The sequence below is a fragment of the Leucoraja erinacea genome, unplaced genomic scaffold (assembly GCF_028641065.1).
Source record: "Leucoraja erinacea ecotype New England unplaced genomic scaffold, Leri_hhj_1 Leri_647S, whole genome shotgun sequence".
Lineage (NCBI taxonomy): Eukaryota > Metazoa > Chordata > Chondrichthyes > Rajiformes > Rajidae > Leucoraja > Leucoraja erinaceus.
The window spans coordinates 65,993-87,766 of record NW_026576561.1 but is presented as its reverse complement, the minus strand read 5'-3'; the positions used below and the strand labels follow the sequence as shown (position 1 = coordinate 87,766).

At 48.5% G+C, this 21,774-nt stretch overlaps 1 pseudogene; it reads right to left on the bottom strand.

The window, feature by feature from the left end:
• Positions 1-14,753: 14,753 nt before the first annotated feature.
• On the bottom strand, positions 14,754-14,858 carry LOC129694388 (U2 spliceosomal RNA; annotated as a pseudogene).
• Positions 14,859-21,774: the final 6,916 nt, after the last annotated feature.

The window sequence follows — 21,774 nt, the reverse complement described above, 5'->3', positions numbered from 1 at the left end:
ATTCTTTTGTGCCACAAAGGCTGTGGAGGACAAAGTCAACGGATACTTTTAAGGCAGAAATAGATAGATCCTTGATTGGTATGGGTGTCAGGGGTTCTGTGAGGAAGGCAGGAGAATGGGGTTAGAAGGGAGATATAATCAGCCATGTTTGAATAGCGGAGTCGATGACCTTTCTTATCTTTTAGCTCTACCCATATTACCTCAGTAGATAAAGCCTCCAGCATGTCTTTTGACTTCAGCTCCAATTGCAGCACAACTAAATGAAACTCTGAATGTAACCAGAGGTTGACTAATATATATTCAATATCAGATCAATATCTCAAAAGATTTTGTTTGTTTGCCTGGGGTTGAGGGAATCTCTTCCCTGAGAAGTTTAGTAAAATAGGGAATCAATAACAGGTGGCCACAGTGGCACAGCAGTAGAGTTGCAGTCTTAAGGGCCTGTCCCACTTGGCCGTCATTTACGCAACAGGCCGGTAGTGACTGACGCCCGACAGTCGCATGACGGTCGCACGTGTCATCATGCGCCCACATAGCCGTCTGGAGAGCGTGACGTAATTTGAACACCCAGTTTATTATATTTACCTAGTTTATAATGTTTACGGTGATTTTCTAAAATGGTCCAGTTTCTTGAGCGGTGCTAGCAATTGGAAAACTGCAGATGTAAACGCCCCTATTCAAAAAAAGAGATGAATGAACAGTAGCATGCTGCTAACCAAATTAATCAGTGGGAAGGAACTGCAGCTGCTGGTTTAAATTGAAGATAGACACAAAATGCAAGAGTAACTCAGCGGGACGGGCAGCATCTCTGGAGCGAAGGAATGGGTGATGTTTCAGTCTGAAGAAGGGTCTCGACCCGAAACATGACCCATTCGACTCGTAACATCACCATGTCCCATTTACATGACAGGCCGGTGGCGCTCGCAGATTTCGTGCAGCACGAAATCCTGGCGGCAATGCCACACTCCTCCACGCCACTCCATGCGCCCGTCCAGCGCTACCCACACACTACCAGGTCGTGTAAATGGCACGCAAATGACAGCCAAGTGGGACAGGCCCTTTACAGTGTGTAAGCACAAGAATGTTTTAAGACACCTGTACGAATGTTGTGATTTATGTTATTTGCTGACATCCATCAATGATCAATATGATGAGCTCTGTCACTGTGAACCCCATAAGATCCAATGATGAAGCTGGAGCTTCCTGAGAAACCCTAGACTTCCAACAGTGCTGGAAAAGCAATTTACTGAGAGAAATATTTGCTCTCAGACCTAAATATATAACCCTCCATTCATTTCCCGTCCATATAACTATCCTCAGGGAAGGTAGTGCATCCGTGGATAACAAGAGAAATCTGGGATAGTATCAAAACAAAAGATGAAGCATACAAATTAGCCAGAAAAGCAGCCTACCAGAGGACTGGGAGAAATTCAGAGACCAGCAGAGGAGGACAAAGGGCTTAATTAGGAAAGGGAAAATAGATTTTAAAAGAAAACTGGCAGGGAACATAAAATCTGATTGCAAAAACTTTTATAGATATGTGAAGAGAAAAAGATTAGTTAAAACAAATGTAGGTCCCTTGCAGTCAGAAACGGGTGAATTGATCATGGGGAACAAGGACATGGCAGACCAATTGAATAACTACTTTGGTTCTGTCTTCACTAAGGAAGACATAAATAATCTGCCGGAAATAGCAGGGGACCGAGGGTCAAATGAGATGGAGGAACTGAGTGAAATCCAGGTTAGCCGGGAAGTGGTGTTAGGTAAATTGAATGGATTAAAGGCAGATAAATCCCCAGGGCCAGATAAGCTGCATCCCAGAGTACTTACGGAAGTAGCCCCAGAAATAGTGGATGCATTAGTGATAATTTTTCAAAACTCTTTAGATTCTGGAGTAGTTCCTGAGGATTGGAGGGTAGCTAATGTAACACCACTTTTTAAAAAGGGAGGCAGAGAGAAAACGGGGAATTACAGGCCAGTTAGTCTAACGTCGGTAATGGGGAAACTGCTAGCATCAGTTATTAAAGATGGGATAGCAGCACATTTGGAAAGTGGTAAAATCATTGGACAAAGTCAGCATGGATTTATGAAAGGTAAATCATGTCTGACGAATCTTATAGAATTTTTTGAGGATGTAACTAGTAGAGTGGATAAGGGAGAACCAGTGGATGTGTTATATCTGGACTTTCAGAAGGCTTTTGACAAGGTCCCACATAAGAGATTAGTATACAAACTTAAAGCACATGGTATTGGGGGTTCAGTATTGATGTGGATAGAGAACTGGCTGGCAGACAGGAAGCAAAGAGTAGGAGTAAACGCGTCCTTTTCACAATGGCAGGCAGTGACTAGTGGGGTACCGCAAGGCTCAGTTCTGGGACCCCAGCTATTTACGATATGTATTAATGCTTTGGACGAAGGAATTGAATGCAACATCTCCAAGTTTGCGGTTGACACAAAGCTGGGGGGCAGTGTTAGCTGTGAGCAGGATGCTAGGAGGCTGCAAGATGCCTTGGATAGGCTGGGTGAGTGGGCAAATGCATGGCAGATGCAGTATAATGTGGATAAATGAGAGGTTATCCACTTTGGTGGCAAAAAAAGGAAAGTAGATTAATATCTGAATGGTGGCCGATTAGGAAAGGGGGAGATGCAACGAGTCCTGGGTGTCATGGTACACCAGTCATTAAAAGTAGGGATGCAGGTGCAGCAGGCAGTGAAGAAAGCAAATGGTATGTTAGCATTCATAGCAAAAGGATTTGAGTATAGGAGCAGGGAGGTTCTACTGCAGTTGTACAGGGTCTTGGTGAGACCACACTTGGTGTATTGCGTACAGTTTTGGTCTCCTAATCTGAGGAAAGACATTCTTGCCATAGAGGGAGTGCAGAGAAGGTTCACCAGGCTGATTCCTGGGATGTCAGGACTGTCTTATGAAGAAAGACTGGATAGACTTGGTTTGTACTCGCTAGAATTTAGAAGATTGAGGGGGGATCTTATAGAAATTTACAAAATTCTTAAGGAGTTGGACAGGCTAGATGCAGGAAGATTGTTCCCGATGTTGGGGAAGTCCAGGACAAGGGGTCACAGTTTAAGGATAAGGGGGAAATATTTTAGGACCGAGATGAGGAAAACATTTTTCACACAGAGAGTGGTGAATCTCCGGAATTCTCTCCCGCAGAAGGTAGTTGAGGCCAGTTCATTGGCTATATTTAAGAGGGAGTTAGATGTGGCCCTTGTGGCTAAAGGGATCAGGGGGTATGGAGAGAAGGCAGGTACATAGAAACATAGAAACATAGAAAATAGGTGCAGGAGTAGGCCATTCGGCCCTTCGAGCCTGCACCGCCATTCAATATGATCATGGCTGATCATCCAACTCAGTATCCTGTTTCTGCCTTCTCTCCATACCCCCTGATCCCTTTAGCCACAAGGGCCCTATCTAACTCCCTCTTAAATATAGCCAATGAACTGGCCTCAACCACCTTCTGCGGCAGAGAATTCCAGAGATTCACCACTCTCTGTGTGAAAAAAGTTTTCCTCATCTGGGTCCTAAAAGATTTCCCCTTTATCCTTAAACTGTGACCCCTTGTTCTGGACTTCCCCAACATCGGGAATAATCTTCCTGCATCTAGCCTGTCCAACTCCTTAAGAATTTTGTACGTTTCTATCTGGGTACTGAGTTGGATGATCAGCCATGATCATATTGAATGGCGGTGCAGGCTCGAAGGGCCGAATGGCCTACTCCTGCACCTATTTTCTTTGTTTCTATGGTTCTAATAGAAAGAACATCCTTCCTCAAATTTGTGAGCAAAACTGCACACAATACCCCAGGTGGGGTATCACTAGGGCCCTGTACAAATGCAGGAAGACCTCTTTGCTCCTATACTCAACTCCTCTTGTTATGAAGGCCAACATGCCATTCGCTTTCTTCACTGCCTGCTGTACCTGCATGCTTACTTTCATTGACTGATGAACAAAGACCTCCAGATCCCTTTGTAATTCCCCTTTTCCCAATGACACCATTTAGATAATAATCTGCCTTCCTGTTTTTGCTACCAAAGTGGATAACCTCACATTTATCCACATTAAACTTCATCTGCCATGCATCTGCCCACTCACCCAACCTGTCCAAGTCACTCTGCATTCTCATAGCATCCTCTCACGGTTCACACTGCCACCCAGCTTTGTGTCATCTACAAATTTGCTAATGTTACTTTGAATCCCTTCATCTAAATCATAGATGTACATTGTAAATAGCTGCAGTCCCAGCACCGAGCCTTGCGGTACCCCACTAGTCACTGCCTGCCATTCTGAAAGGGACCCGTTAATCCCTCCTCTTTGGTTCCTGTCTGCCAACTGCTTTTCTATCCATGTCAGCACTCTACCCCCAATACCATGTGCCCTAATTTTGTCCACTAATCTATGTGGGACCTTACCAAATGCTTTCTGAAAGTCCAGGTACACCACATCCACTGGCTCTCCTTTGTCCATTTTCCTAGTTATATCCTCAAAAAATTCCAGATGATTAGTCAAGCATGATTTCCCCTTCGTAAATCCATGCTGACTCAGACCGATCCTGTTACTGCTAAAGACGTTCCTTAAAGAAGGAGATGTGGAGGAATTTCTGTAGCCAGAGGGTGGTGAACCTGTGGAATTATTTGCCACAAAAGGCTGTGGAGGCCATCAGTGGATACTTTTAAGGCAAAGATAGATAGATTCTTGATTAGTATGGGTGTCAGGGGATATGGTGAGAAGGCAGGAGAATGGGGATAGAAGGGAGAGATAAATCAGCCATGTTTGAATGGCGGAGTAGACTTGATGGGCCAAATGGCCTAATTCAGCTCCTATCACTTATGACCTTAAAAATAATAATAATAATAATAATAATAATGCATTTTATTTGCTGCCGCATTTCTGGACACCCAAGGATACCTTTACAGGACATAAAATCACAATACATTTATCAATATTAAAATCAAGTTGATTAAAAAATTTAAAAAAATACACAAAACATTTTAAGTCATTAAAATCAGGGTGAAGATGGTGGAAGTTATGTCGGGTATGCTAAACTAAACAGGTGTGTTTTGAGTTGTGATTTGAATTGATCGATAGTGTCCAGGTGACGGATGGGAGGTGGGAGAGTGTTCCAGAGACGTGGGGCAGAGCAGCTGAAGGCTCTGGCACCCATGGTGCTGAGTCTAAATGTGGGAACTTGTGACTCAATGGTTGTTCTAGTACACATGCCACCCAATCATGTTTGTGACACTTCCACTGCCTGGACCGGAAAGATCAACTTTCCAGGTGTGCAGAAGGCAAATGTTAATGTGGGTGGGGAATCACGGGTTGGTGCGGACTCGGTGGGCCGAAGGGCCTGTTTCCGCATTGTATCTCTATACTGAACTAAGCTAAAGCTAAATAACAGTGGAAGATATAGGGTCTATTGGAAATATTAGTGGGGTTTTTTCCCTTGCAGTTTATTTTTTGTTTCAGATACCTGTTGATCTCACTGCACAAGCAGTACAATTTGACTTTGAAATTCACTGCATCAGCTACAGGAAATCACCCCCTCCCACACCCCAAAAATAGTAAAATACATCTCTTGTAACGATCAAAAGATACGGTAAGGTACAGGAATTGCGTACAAGGATCGAAAAATTGCCTGTGTTCACATTAGATAACTATATTGCAGATAAAGAGATGAATCAGGTTTGTGTTAGTAGTAAATCGATAAGTAAACCTCATGAGGTGATACGAGCTGATATACGGGTTTAAATCAATATTCATTGTTAAAAAGGTGGAGTAGCTATGAATAGCCAATGCATGTGAAGAAATTGTGGTCATGTCTGACAAACATAGCAGAGTACATTGGAAAAAATGACCTGAACGGATGGATCATGTATTTGCAATGAAAAATAGATAATGCAAAATAGATAATGCAGGAACGGGGAACTGGCAAAAAGATAGGCATTGAAGTGCAATGATTCATGTATGCCTATGGACTGGAGAGATGGAAGCTGGGTTTCCAGGGCTGCTACTTTCCCCAATGTGAAAAAGTTATCCCTGGGGACATATCTGATGACTTTTGCCAGAGAAAATAATGAATGAAAATTAATATGCTGCAATGGCTGTGCTGCCTGAAAAAGTGCAAATATGCATTAAGTTGGTGAGATAACATTAACAGTACCAAATATACTTTTGGTCTCCCAACTCAGCAAATAATATTCACCTCCAATGACTAAAATGATCCCTGAAAGGAGAAGCCTGCTCCTAAAGTAAGGACTTTCTTTTAGGAAGGGGATGAGGAGAAATCTATTTAGTCAGAGGATGGTGAATCTGTGGAATTCTTTGCCGTAGAAGGCTGTGGAGGCCAAGTAGTGGATATTTTTCAGGCAGAGATAGATAGATTCTTGATTAGTACGGGTTTCAGGGGTTATAGTGAGAAGGCAGGAGAATGGGGTTAGGAGGGAGAGATAGCCATGATTGAATGGCGGAGTAGACTTGATGGGCCGAATCACCTCCTGTCACTTATGACATGACAAGTAGTTTGATTGTATTTGATTTGGGGATAAAAGGCTGTATATTGAGCTGAGGGATGGAAGATGTTGCCCTAGTTCCTTCAAACAATAAAAGAAAACTTGGAAAGCCAACCAATCTTGATTCATATTGTGTTATATATCAATCTCTTGCATTAATTGAGCTCAGTCATACCAAAAGCAGGACTAATCCATGCTTGAATCTGTTTATACTGCATGAAACTCAAAACTGTTCCACAACTTTAGTTTGCTGGAAAATAAAGAACTGCCTGACATCTAACCTATCTTTGCCCTTGCAAAACTCGTTATTGTCAAAGATTTATGCATTACCTGAGCATCTGTTGGCAGTGCAGTGAACAAATGCAGTTCTTAGGACTCCCCAAGTGACTATCCAGGAACATTTATCACTACAGTCCAACAGACATATTGATAGCAAGAGAATCATTAAACACAACATCAACAATGCTGATTTCAGGGCTTGAGAACTTTGGATAAACATTTCAGTATTCCAACTTGTTTAAGAAAGAACTGCATAGAAACATCGAAACATAGAAAATAGGTGCAGGAGTAGGCCATTCGGCCCTTCGAGACTGCACCGCCATTCAATATGCTCATGGCTGATCATCCAACTCAGTATCCGGTACCTGCCTTCTCTCCATACCCCCTGATCCCTTTAGCCACAAGGGCCACATCTAACTCCCTCTTAAATATAGCCAATGAACTGGCCTCAACTGCCTTCTGTGGCAGAGAATTCCACAGATTCACCACTCTCTGTGTGAAAAATGTTTTCCTCATCTCGGTCCTAAAAGATTTCCCCCTTATCCTTAAACTGTGACCCCTTGTTCTGGACTTCCCCAACATCGGGAACAATCTTCCTGCATCTAGCCTGTCCAATCCCTTAAAAATTTTGTAAGTTTCTATAAGATCCCCCCTCAATCTTCTAAATTCTAGCGAATACAAAACGAGTCTATCCAGTCTTCCTTCATATGAAAGTCCTGACATCCCAGGAATCAGTCTGGTGAACCTTCTCTGTACTCCCTCTATGGCAAGAATGTCTTTCCTCAGATTAGGAGACCAAAACTGTATGCAATACTCCAGGTGTGGTCTCACCAAGGCCCTGTACAACTGCAGTAGAACTTCCCTGCTCCTATACTCAAATCCTTCTGCTATGAATGCTAACATACCATTCGCCTTCTTCACTGCCTGCTGCACCTGCATGCCTACTTTTAATGACTGGTGTACCATGACATCCAGGTCTCGTTGCATCTCCCCTTTCCTAATCGGCCACCATGCAGATGCTAGAACAATCGAAGGTAGACAAAAAGCTGGAGAAACTCAACGGGTGAGGCAGCATCTATGGAGCGAAGGAATGGGTGAGGTTTCGGGTCGAGACCATTCTTCAGACTAATGTGGGGGTGGGGGCGGGAAGAAGAAAGAAAGAGGCGGAGACAGTAGGCTGCCACCTCCAACGGGATCCCACCACTGGCCACATCTTCCCATCTCCTCCCCGTTCGGCTTTCCGCTCCCTCCGTAACTCCTTGGTCAATTCATACCTTCCCACCCAAACCACACACTTGCAACCGCAGGAAAATGCTACACTTGTCGCTTTACATCCTCCCTCGACTCCATCCAAGCACCGAAGCTGTCTGCCAGGTGAGGCAGAGGTTCACCTGCACCTCCTCCAACCTCATCTATTGTATCCGCTGTTCTATGTGTCAACTGCTCTACATCGGTGAGACCAAGCGCAGACTTGGCGATCGGTTTGTCCAACACCTCCGCTCAGTTCGCATTAGCCAACCTGATCTCCCGGTGGCTCAGCATTTCAACTCCCCCTCCTATTCTGAATCCGACCTTTCTGTCCTGGGCCTCCTCCATGGCCAGAATGAATCCCACTGCCAATTGGAGGGGTAGCACCTCATATTTAGCTAGGGTAGTTTAAACCCCCGGCGGTATGAAAATTGACTTCTCCAATTTCAGGTAGTCCTTGTTTTCTCCCTCCTTCCCCTCCCCTTCCCAGCTCTCCCACAGCTTACTGCCTCCGCCTCTTCCTTTCTTCTTCCCACCCCCCCCCCCACCCCCACCCCCACCCGCACATCAGCCTGTAGAAGGGTCTCGACCTGAAACGTCACCCATTCCTTCGCTCCATAAATACTGCCTCACCCGCTGAGTTTCTCCAGCTTTGTCTACCTTCACTATTGCAATTAATCAGCAAAAATATATAAAATGAGGAATTCTCACTCTATTGCTTTATAAACCAGTCCATATTTAGCAAAAACACAATGCAACCGAAGCAACATCTTGTAGTTTATATCGTTGAGTTGCAATAAGAGATCATACTCACCCTCTCTGTACACAGAGTGTAACACGTGTGATCTGGGAATCCATATTGAGGAGGACCTGACGTGGAGCGTGAACACCACTGCGCTGCTGAAAAAGGTCCAGCAGAGACTGCACTTCCTGAGGGTGCTCAGGAAGAATAACATCACTCAGAGACTGCTGCTGTCCTTTTATCGGTGCTCCATTGAGAGCATACTAACATACTGTGTATGCGTGTGGTACACCAGCTGCACAGCGGCTCAGAGGAAAGCGCTCCAGAGGGCCATTAACAACGCCCAGAGGATTGTCGGCTGCCCTCTCCTTACCTTGGAGGACTTACACAGTTCCCGCTGCACCAAAAAATCCCAGAATATCATAAAGGACATTTCCCACCCCGGACACTCCCTGTTTGAACTGTTGCCGTCAGGCAGACGGTACAGATCTACAAGGACAAGGACAAATAGACTAAAAAACAGTTTTTACCCCACTGCTATAAAAGCACTAAATGTAGCCGCCAAGGAACGCAGGGGCGATACAGACTAAGGGACTGTGGTAACTGTGGAATCGACAGAAGGATGGAGGGTTGGGTGTGTATGCGTGCTTTGTCCGTGATATTTATTTAGTTGTTTATCTTTAATATTTTACCTTGTATGTATCGTTAGCTTTTAGAAATGTTTGAATGCTGCACTGACTGGCTGACATTTTAAATTTCGTTGTACATGGTTCATGTTACAATGACAATAAAGAAACTATTCTATTCTATTCTATTCTATTCTGATGCAGCTAATATTGGTTTTGTAACCGGCAAGAATCTGTACAATGCTACCAGCTGCTTTTTCACGATGTATATTTCATTACATTGCCCACAGTAAAATGACAGGATCCAATCGGGTTATCTTGGAAAGAGAACACCAAAAACAAGAACATACTTTGTAAATGTAACGTAACGGTGTTTTCCAATAATTGAGAGGGATATATTGATACGTGACAATTTAATCCCCTGCACTGTTACGAGAGATAAGCAGATGGCGTGACCGCAAAGATTTGCACAGATTGCAGACATCTCCATAGCGGAGGATGCCCTTGACTGCATGCAAGCTGTTTTACTCGAACTTCACATGAACTCTCCCATTTTAATGAAACAAAAGGGAATCCGCTTCTCCCAACGTGCCACAACTATGTTGCCAGACAGCACATTATCCAGTGGAATGTCCAAAACTGTGGAAAAAGAAACATTCCATTCTTTTTGCACCTGTCTTTAGTGCTCTCTACATACAACTCAGACTATGTGCAGGAAGGAACTGCAGATGTTGTTTGTTGGTGGCTCAATAAATAAAAACTTATTCATGATAAAGTACAACTTTATTTCAACAAATACACTGGAGTATTTCAACAGCCAGTTGCTCCTGGCATCTCGCTTACTAACTAGTGCCCGAGGGAGAGGGAGAGGGAGAGGAGAGGGAGAGGGAGAGGGAGAGGGAGGGGGAGAGGGAGAGAGAGAGAGAGAGAGAGAGAGAGAGTGTGTGTGTAGTACCGAAATACCATGTAAAGGGTGGCATGCATATTTGTATGGTGAAGGTTATACATGGCATGAATTAATAAGGGTTAATAGTAAGATTAAACGAGAACTTACCAGTTTGAAGTTTGATCTGTATTTTATGAGGAGTTACGATGAGGGATTACGTGAAGAACCCGCTTACAACGCATGCGTGTCATTCTTCAAAGCAGCGGTGTGAGGTCACAGGAACCTATAATGATCTAACATAGTAAGATTATCAAAGATATACCAGTTTGTGATATGATCATAAGAGGGTGGGAGCGGAGGGCACGTAATCCCTCATCGTAACTCCTCATAAAATACAGATCAAACTTCAAACTGGTAAGATCTCGTTTAATCTTACTATTTTACTTCGGAGTCACGTGAGTGACTTCGTGAAGATTTCAAAGCTCTGTGACCTCATGCCGTGGAACGAGTCCATGCTTCACAACTGCCTTGGGTATTGGGAGAGAGCATCATTAGTAAGTTTAAAACACACTTATACAAAAAGTTGTGTGGTATAACAAAAAAATATATACATTTTTTACATGGAGAATCATAGCCCTGTAACCTTTCGGGCAAATTATATTGTTGAACGTAAAATGGTTTCTGAATACAATGATGGTTCCAAAAATAACTGGTTTATTATAAAACCTTTGGAAAAACCTTTTGGATGACCATCCTGCCATTCTGAGGATTTGGTCTGTGGGTACCTCTAGAATTTTTGCTGCGGATGTTGCTGCAGCCCTGGTGGAATGAGAGTTAAAAACCATTAGTGTCTATCCCTGCCAACTTTAGGACATATTTGAGCCACCTTGATATAGTTTGGGTCGTGACCCTTTCATGCGGTTTCTTGTAAGAGATAAACAACGCCATTCTCTGACCTCGAATGCTCTTAGTATATTCTATGTATTGTTAGATGTGCCTTGCTATACACAGTCGTTCGTCATATGGGTATACCATAAATTCAAACACTTGACCCGATGAACCTGGTCTGTTTTCTTTTATTAAATCCTGTATGACAAACACCAGTTTCTCGGGTGAGATGATCAGGGAGTCCAGGCTCAGTTTGCTTAATGACTGGACTCGTGCGGTAAATAACACCATGAGCATAACCATCTTCATGGTCCTTTACTGAAGTGACAATGCTGTTATGGGCTACCAGCTCGTCAGCATGGTTAGAACAACACCCACTTCCCAGATTTCGGAGTACCTGGTTTTCTTACCAGGGGGTGCGTTCCCACCGTGTGCCGCTCCGTTCCTTGTGATAGGTAATTGGAGAGTGCACTTGTGGCACTATTGATGGCACTGTAGCTCCATCGATTATCATAATGGAGGCTTGTTAAAATTCCAATACGGCCAGAATGTTCTTGGCCTTTTGGTCGAGGTTGTTGTCCAAGCAGTATATGCCCCATTTCTTGATGTGTCCAAGGTACTGCTTCCGTGTTGACAGTCTTAGTGCAGATGAGATGAGATTCATCGTCCTGTCTGACAGCCCCATGCCGTGAAGTGGGTCTTTTAGACTCTACAAATCAATAAAACCATAGTCTTATGGCATGGATGACTGCCCCAGTCACTGGATGAATTAATAAATTTGGCTATGTTCATGAGGGAACATGGTTCTAACACCATCCCCTGTATGACCGAATACCATGATTTAGTAGGCCAGTCGGGTACTCTGAGAATTGCAGATGCCGAGTCTAGTTGAATTTTTCCCTAGAACCCCATTGATGGGGCAGAACGGGGGAAATACATCACCCTATGGCTTTGTTTACATAACAATGCCAAGCTGGTTTTAGAATTTTAGTAAATAATATTGGGACTGATGTTTGCCCCTCTATTAAGTCAATGCCTGCCATATAGAAAAACCCAGCTGACACCAAGTCTTTATCAGTAATAAGAGTATCCATCTTAAAATGAATATCTTGAACGAATGTGTTTAGGGTTGAAAAATCAATGATAAACCTGCAACCCCACTCTATTTTATTTTTAATAAATATGTTTGATACAAATTCTAATGTTCCATGAAAAGTATGCTCAATCACACCTTTTGTGTACAATTTTTGTAGCACCATGTGGGTTTTTAGATTGTTTGGTTTATGTAAGTACAAAATGCCATTCTGGTGTATGTTGTACTGGGGCTATTGGGATGAGTAAATCCTATCAGATAACCCTGAATACTGCTGAGATTATATGAATCTGTAGTGATTATATACCATACATAACTGTAGTGTTGCAACCTCCCCTCCCCCACCATCGTAGGTCCCTTTTTAACAGAAGAAACCACACCCACCTATCTCCATGGCTACCGGTGGTTGTGTTATTTCCTTGGTTTTTTTGAAAAGGAGGTTCTGGTTTGATATCTCTTGTTTGGGGTTGTGTGGGAGGTTGAGGCTTCCGCATCTTCCCGGGTGGCAGCCCTGGCCATACCCTAAAAAAGGATCCTGCGGGTTATATTGATTTCTGGCACTGCCACTGGTATGAGCCACATTTTTTATGGCCTTGCCTGTGGTTGGTATCGTGCTCCAAAATAGGCCCTTGCGCTGGCCATGATGAGCCCCAGTGTCTTGGCTTCGTCCACACATGGTTCTTTGTTTGCAAATGGTAGCATTTTTGGCAGCCTTCCACATGTAGTTCAGGTCATATTGCATATTACTAAACAGAGCGAGTGCGTCTTGATGGTCTTTGGTTACCTACGTTTAGTCCAGGGTGCAAGTGTATGTTATGATGCCTTCCGTCAATCCCTTTAAGGTTCTCTGGATCTTGAGATCCTGGTTCCTGATGTTCGTCCCCATATGCTGCCAAATGCATTGGTTTACACTGGGCACCTGTAATGCCTCACCGTTGCCAGGTGGCAGATGTCTGGCCAGTCTCTGTAAATATTTCTTGTTGGCGTTAGTGGCCAGACATATAGTAATGCTATTGCCATCCTGGATCCAAGTCTACCCCTGTTTGACTTGGTTAAAGTAATCAGCCACCATGTCCAGCAGAGTCCCTGCTGTGTTAGGATCATGGGACGCTGTATTACCAGGCTCTGGCCCATCAGGGTCCTGCCTACTCTTTTTTATAGAGTTAGAGATCTCTAGGGTCCCGCACGGGGTACCCATGTGGGGCTTAACTGCTGCCCACTTGTCTTTTGTTCTGCGGACCCCTCTTGCAGGTCAACCCAGAACTGACCCGCAGTGCTCCCCTCTGATGGGGTAGAAGCACTGTGCAGCCCTCAAAGAGGTACTGCTGTGGGTTTATCACGTTGGAGGAAGGCTCCATACACCACTTCTTCCTCCTCCAGCGCTCTCGGGCGCTGGTCGCCGGCGGTTATGCAAAGTCGGACCCTTCTGAGTCCACTACCTTGTTTGATTTGTGTCTAGCCTTACCGCTCGGCCGCATGGCTCTGGCCGGTGCAGGCCCGACATTGGGCACAGCTGATCCCACTACGGTTGATTCAAGTGCCGCTGGCTGCTGCTGGCTGCCCGCTGTTCCACGGTCCTCCTTCTCCAGCTTTGTCCTTCCTTCCGTGGAGTGGATATGGCCGGTGTGGAGGACATCTGGCACAGCTGATTCCACCTAGTCAAGTCAAGTCAAGTCAAGTCAAGTTTATTTGTCACATACACATACGAGATGTGCAGTGAAATGAAAGTGGCAATGCTCGCGGACAACAAAACAACCAAACAAATTATAAACACAATCATAACACACATATTATTTTACATAATAAATAATAGAAGGAAAAACGTTCTGTACAGTTAGTCCCTGGTGAGAAAGGCGTTTACAGTCCGAATTGCCTCTGGGAAGAAACTCCTTCTCAACCTCTCCGTTCTCACTGCATGGCAACGGAGGTGTTTGCCTGACCGTAGCGGCTGGAACAGTCTGTTGCAGGGGTGGAAGAGGTCTCTCATGATTTTGTTTGCTCTGGAGTTGCACCTCCTCTTGTATAGTTCCTGCAGGGGGGTGAATGAAGTTCCCATAGTGCGTTCGGCCGAACGCACTACTCTCTGCAGAGCCTTCTTGTCCTTGGCAGAGCAATTCCCGAACCAGATGGTAATGTTCCCGGACAAGATGCTTTCCACCGCCGCTGCGTAGAAGCACTGGAGGGTCCTCGGAGACACTCTGAATTTCCTCAATTGCCTGAGGTGGTAAAGGCGCTGCCTTGCCTTACTCACCAGTGCTGAGGCGTGTGATGACCATGTCATATCCTCAGAGATGTGGACAGGTCCACATCTACAGGTCCTAGTCCATTTCTTTAACCCGGCTCCAACGCTCTCAGCGCTCCTGGCTGCTCGTTTATCTCAGACCGCTGGGACCGACCCCGGTACTCACGGTACTGGTCCCTCGCGGTCGTTTCAGCCGGTCAACCCCACTCTAATGCCCTCAGTTCTGGGGACTCCTGCTTATATGGTCCTTAGATAAGGGACGTATCAGATATTAAAACTGATAATAAACAGCTACTATAGTTGATCTTAGCCAAAAGGCCAAGAAGCGATCACTCTAACTAAAAAACCCGCTGGGACCGACCCCGGTACTCACATTACTGGTCCCTCACGGTCGATTGCAGCCAGTCAACTGCACTGCAATGTCCTTGGCCTCGGCGCTGGCCGTTAGCGCTGCTTCAAGCCAGACTCGCTTCCAAAGCGAGACTGGCATACTGCCCCAGAAATGAATTTGCCCCCTGTTGCGGGAGCGAAGTCGGGCACAGGTGTTTTCCCCTCCGGGAATCGAAGTGCCTTTGCTGCTCCTGCCGTTGTCGGCTGCCGCTGCTGCTCCTGCCGCTGCTGCCGCTGCCTGCTGCTGCTGGCTGCCGTTGCTGTTCTCCTGCCGGCTGCCTGCACTCCGCGGTCTTTCTGCAGCTTACATGGACCCGGTCCATGTCTGCACCTAAAGGGTAAGTGGAAGGAAACGCAGAGTCTCTTACCTGCTGTTCCCGACTTTTAATTTTTTCCCCTGGTGAACGTCGTTCCCTCCGTGTCGGGTTCGAGCCGCTCGGACCGACCCCGGTGTTCACGGGGCTGGTCCTTCTGTTCCTAGGGACCCGCTAATTTTAAAAGTGCCAGAGCACTAATACAACCCACTGTTTTGTGGGTTGTTGGCTCTGTTTTTTCCCTTCCACCCCGTATGGGGTGAAGTTGGCACTCGCTCCCGTTATGGGAGACAGTGGTGCCGACTTCCGTTGCTGGCTGACTGCTGCTGTAGAAACGGCAGCTTGTCAGCCTTCCTGGAAAGAATAAGAAAAGGTAAGGAATTTTCTTACCTGTTCCACAGCCCCAGGCCCATGTAGCGTCGGTCTTTGGGGCTGTGTCGGCTCCGGAGTGCTCCCTTGTCGGTATTTTCTTCCCGGAGCTGAAGTCGCACGAACTCCCGCTAAGGGAGACTGTCGTGCCACCGGCCGTTGCTGGCTGCCTGCTGTCCTTGTCGGCGCTTGCAGACTTCTCCCCCGCCAGCTTCCAACAGCCTTCTGTAGAAAAAAGGTAAGTAAAGAACGATGTTCACTTACCTTACTGTTGCAGGTTCGAAAACCCCGCCGTTTGGGAGGAACGTCCTTCTTCCCGACAATGACGAGTTGCAATGCGTTAGCGTAATGACACGCATGCGTTGTAAGCGGGTTCTTCACAAAGTCACTCACGTGACTCCGAAGTAAAATCTACATATTTCCTCTTAAAGAAGTAAAGCATATATAGTAGTTAGTGGAGTAAATATAAAACACCAGTATAAGGTGCGGCATTTATTATTTTACTGCATATGAGAGCACATAAAACTAGATAGGTCATGCAAAGTTCAGGTATAGCCAGTAAATTTTCCAATTAGCGGGTCTGGCTTGCAGACACGACCTGCACGTGTACGATAATAACCTCCAGCAGACACATCACCCTTCACTGGGGAAGCAAGTACTCTATTGGGTGAACGCTGGAGGAGAAGACATCGGTGGAGATTGGGGACCGGGGAAGGCAGGGATGGAACCGGCACTGGCAGAGGAATCGCTGGAGCAGCATTTGCAGAGCGTGAGGGAAGACCGGCAGGCTGGTCCGGGTAAGGACGTGGTCCGGGTCCATGGCAGGCTGGTCCGGGTAAGGACGTGGAGGTGCTGGTTCATTGACCAGAAGCAGGTGTTGGCGGGTTCGCTGATAAATGCAGTTGTCAATACTGACCAAGTACGAGCGTGGTTCCGCGGTGGACCCCAGAATGACTCCGAGGCAGTCGTAACCTCGGAGTGACCGCAAACGGACAACCTGTCCCTTGTTGAGCGGTTGAAGCAGAGAGTTGGTTTTATCGTAGTATTTTCTTTGTATGTCGTGGCGGCGTTGGGGCTGGGATTGGATAACTGATGGTGCATGAACTTGTGGTTCTAGTAGTTGCTTGGCCATAGGCAGAGTGGAGCGGGTTCACCGTGACATGAGCCGTTCGGCTGCAGATCTCAGGAGAGGGTCGCGGATGATGTTTCCGAAGGTTGAGTAAGTCCGAGATAAACATCACGCCACACCACTCCTCCACCACCCAACAACACCACTCCTCAGACCACCCCAACCCACCCAACACGCACCGCCCATACCACCCCACACCGACCCCCACCTCCCCCACAACCACCGAAACACCCCCCACCCCACACACACCCCACACCACCCCACGACACCCCACCCCCACCACCCCAAAACCACCCCACACCACCCACACCCCCACACCCCCCACCACCACACCACAGACCACCCCACACACCCCCACCCACCACACAACCCCCACACCCCCACACCCCACACACATCACACACCCCCCATCCCCCACACCCCCACACACCACCCCCACACCCCACATCACGCCACACCACACCCACACCCCCACACCCCAACCCACCCCCCACACACCCCACCCACACACCACCCACCTCCCACCGCTCCACCACCCCACACCATCCAACACCCTAACCCACAACCAACCCACACCACCCACAACCACACCCCCACCACATCACCCCACACGCAATCACCCCCCACCACCACACCCCCACACCCCACCAACCAAGACACACAAGTAGTACACAAGACACACCACACCAAACACCACACCCAGACAACAACACACACACCACCAACACACCCCCACAACCACCCTCACACCACCGCACCCCCACGCCACCCACAACAACACCAACCTGGCAAACCACCCTTGTCAGCAATATTGGCAGGGTTCCACTGACCCCACCCATACTTCACCCCATTCCACGTGGCCACAGGATCCACGGCCACCACACACCCCCAACTGACACAGCATACACCGTCCAAGGATAGTCACAAAATCCTCATCAGTCTATGCCTCACAACACCTATTAAGGAGCAGCAAAACGAGCCGTTTTTCATGATCAAAATGAACTGCTCACCTTAAAACATGACCAATCACCCCACACCCCACTCCACACTGAGCAAGTCCCAATACTCACACCACTCCAGCCCATCGTTCCCCTCACGACCCCATCCTTCTAACTCAGTCTCCCGACTCTCTCTCTCTCTCTCGCGCTCAGAGAGTACTAGAGCTCCACATGCACCAATGTAGAGGCCTGCTCCATAACACAGCCAACCATTAAACACAGGGGCCACAGCGTTGCCTGACCACACCACAACAAACCACGCGTGCTGCGCTGATGATGACCACCCCACGGCGATGTCGCGGTGCACACATCAATCTGTGTTGCCGGCGACAGAGTGGGCATCACAGACTGAGATGCCGCGACAAGTACCCCTGGTCAATGACCAGCTCCCAGAAGACCCAACACCACACTCACACCACACACAACACCACCCCACACCACCCACACACACCCACACCACACTCACACACCACACACCTTCCACATCCACACACACACACCCCCACACACACACAACCACACACCACACCCTACACACACCACCCCCATTACACACCACACACAACACACACTAAACCACCCTTACACACCCACACACACACCACAACCATACACACACACACACACACACACACACCCACACACACACACACACACACACACACACACACACACACACACACACACACACACACACACACACACACACACACACACATACACACACACATACACACACCCACACACACACACACACACACACACACACACACACACACACACACACAAACACACACACACACACACACACACACACAAACACACACACACACACACACACACACACACACAACCCCACACACACACCACCCCACACTCACACCACCCCACCCCCCACACCCACAAACCCCGCCCACACCAACCCACACCAACACACACACCACACCCACACCCACACCACAACACACCACCTCCACCCCCACACACACACCCACACCCACCCACACACACCCACACCCACCCACACACCCACAAACACCCACACCCCCACACCCACCCACCCCCACAACAACACCCACCACCACACCTACACCCCACACCACCCACACCCACCCACACCCAACACACACACACACAACACCAACACACACCACACACACACCACCACACACACCACCACACACATTACACACCACACACACCACCCACAACCACCACACACACCACACACCCCCCACACACACCAACACGCACAACGCACACCCACACGCACTCCACCACCCACACACACCCCCACACCCACACCCCCCACACCCACCACACCAACCCACACCCCACACAACTCCCACAACCACATGCACACACACCCCACACACCAGCCCACACACCCACTACCACAAACACACACACACCAAACCACACACACACACGCCACACACACACCACCACACGCACCCACAACACACCAACACACACGAAACACACACACATGCATGCACACCACTTACGCCCACCCTACACACCCACACTACCCCCACGACCGCAACATGCCACCGAAACATTACATATACACCACCCCCCACACCACGCGGCCCCACACACCACACCACGTACACCCCCACACCACCCAACACCACCCCCACCCACCACACCGCGCACACACACACGTGCGCATGTGCACACCACCCCCACAATAACCACCCCCCACTGTGCTACCACCGTCCACATGGCACGCAAAACATGCATTACGCACACGCCCACACGGACTACCACCACACGCCAACGCACACACCCCGGCCCACACGCACCATGCCCACCACCATCCACACACTGCACACCGAGCACGCCCACACACACGTGCACACTGCACACACTAGGAACGACACACCCCCAGGCCCACACCACACCATAAGACCGCATGGCACTACACACACTCACCATCCCACCCAACCCACCTGCTCACCACACATGCGCACCACATACCAACCCCAGCACGTACATCACGCAACCACACACCGTGCCACACATGCAACCACACCACCGCACACCACACCGCACACGAACACAAGCACACACACAGCACGTGCGAACCCCGCACACATGCACACATAGCACATACATACAAACTGACACACCGCAACACGTGAGGCCACTCCCACATGCACGTACAACCCACATCACCCCACCCACACACCACCATTACACACCCACAGACGCACACACAACGCCCCACCTACACCACCCCACGCACCTTCACAGCACGCACACACCACCCCAAGCTGCCCAACTATGCCACCATGCAACCACCCAACCCTCTGCATCCCGCACAACACCCTCACCCCAGAGCTACGCCCCAACCTCGCGCTGCGCAGACACCACCCCTGGGCAGCACACACCATCCCCACACCACGGACACATCCTACAGAAGACCCCCCCCACACCCCATTGTGACACCATGACCACACCATGAACACCACACCATTCACACAGAGAACACGATGCGCACAACCACCCCACACACACCCACACACCCAGCACACACGCCAACCCACAACACACACACACACAACACCACCCCACACCACACACACGCCACACACACCACACGACACCGCACACCACACCCACACACCCCCACCCAACCACACACACGCCACACGCACACCACCACACTCCCAACACCACCCACACACCACCACACACCCCACCCCACACCCACCCCAAACACACATACACCAACACACTCCACACACGGCACAGGCACCCCCACCAACACCACACAACACACACCAACCACAACAACCCCACAACACAAAACCAACACCCACCACACCACACCTTCAGTATGAACACCACACCACTACACCACTACACACCACACACACCCACACGACTGCCACACACACCACTCACCGACACACCAGTTCACACAACACACACTGTCCACAACCTGACTCCAGCCCCACTTACACACACCTGCACACCACGCCACAACCACCCGGACCCAGCACCACATGCTCACACACACCACAGCACACCACACGCACCCCACCCCAAACACCAACACAACAACTCCCACACACCACCCCACACCACCCCAACCCCCACAGGCACACACACCCGCACAACGCACACTCCACAAACCCCCACTCACACCCTACCACCCGCACACACGAGACCACACACCACACAACCACCCCACACGACAACAACACCACCCACACACCCCCACACCCACACCACACACCCACCCCACACTCACAACACACACACACCAAACCCACCCACGCACAGCACCCCCACTAACTCCTCATCCCCCTTGATAGTTATATTCGCTTAAAATATCCCTTTTCCCCCTCCCGGCCCTATTTTACCCCACTCCACAAACCCCAACTCTGCGCAGGGCGACGTAAGAAGACAGGGTCCCAGGGAAGGGGTGTTTTAAAAGACAAGGAAGGGGAAAGGTGGTGTAGCGGGTGGGAGAGTGAGAAACGGGAGAGTGGGGGGGGTTTTGTCCACATGGGAAAAGTACCCTGGTCCTTTCCCCCCCGAAACTGCAATTAACTCCACCACACCTAAACATCACACAACAACAACAGGTCCCCCCAATACTCCCCACTCCCAGCACAGAAGGGGGACAAAGAGAGAGGGGGGGGGGTGGCGAGAGCATAAGAAAGACCCACAATGCCAAGGCAGAGGGAGAAGGGCCAGAGAGGGGACAGAGAGAGGGGTCCGGGAGGGGAGGATTACCCAGTGAGACACACCCACATCGATTGTGCCCATGAAGAGAGATGGCAAAGTGAGAGAGAGGGGATAGGACAGTAAGTGCAGTTGAGATAGAGGGGAGAGAGAGGAGGCCCACAATAGCCCGAGAGAAGGACCGCAGTGGGGGCGAGTAGAAGAAATGGCATGCCCAAGGAGAGAGGAGGCAAAAGAAGAGGGGGGACAGAGGAATTACCCCATGGGAGGTGATAGACCCCATAGAGTAGAAGCCGATAGGGCCCGAGAGAGAGATGGCAAGTTGAGAGAGACCACCCAAAAGAGAG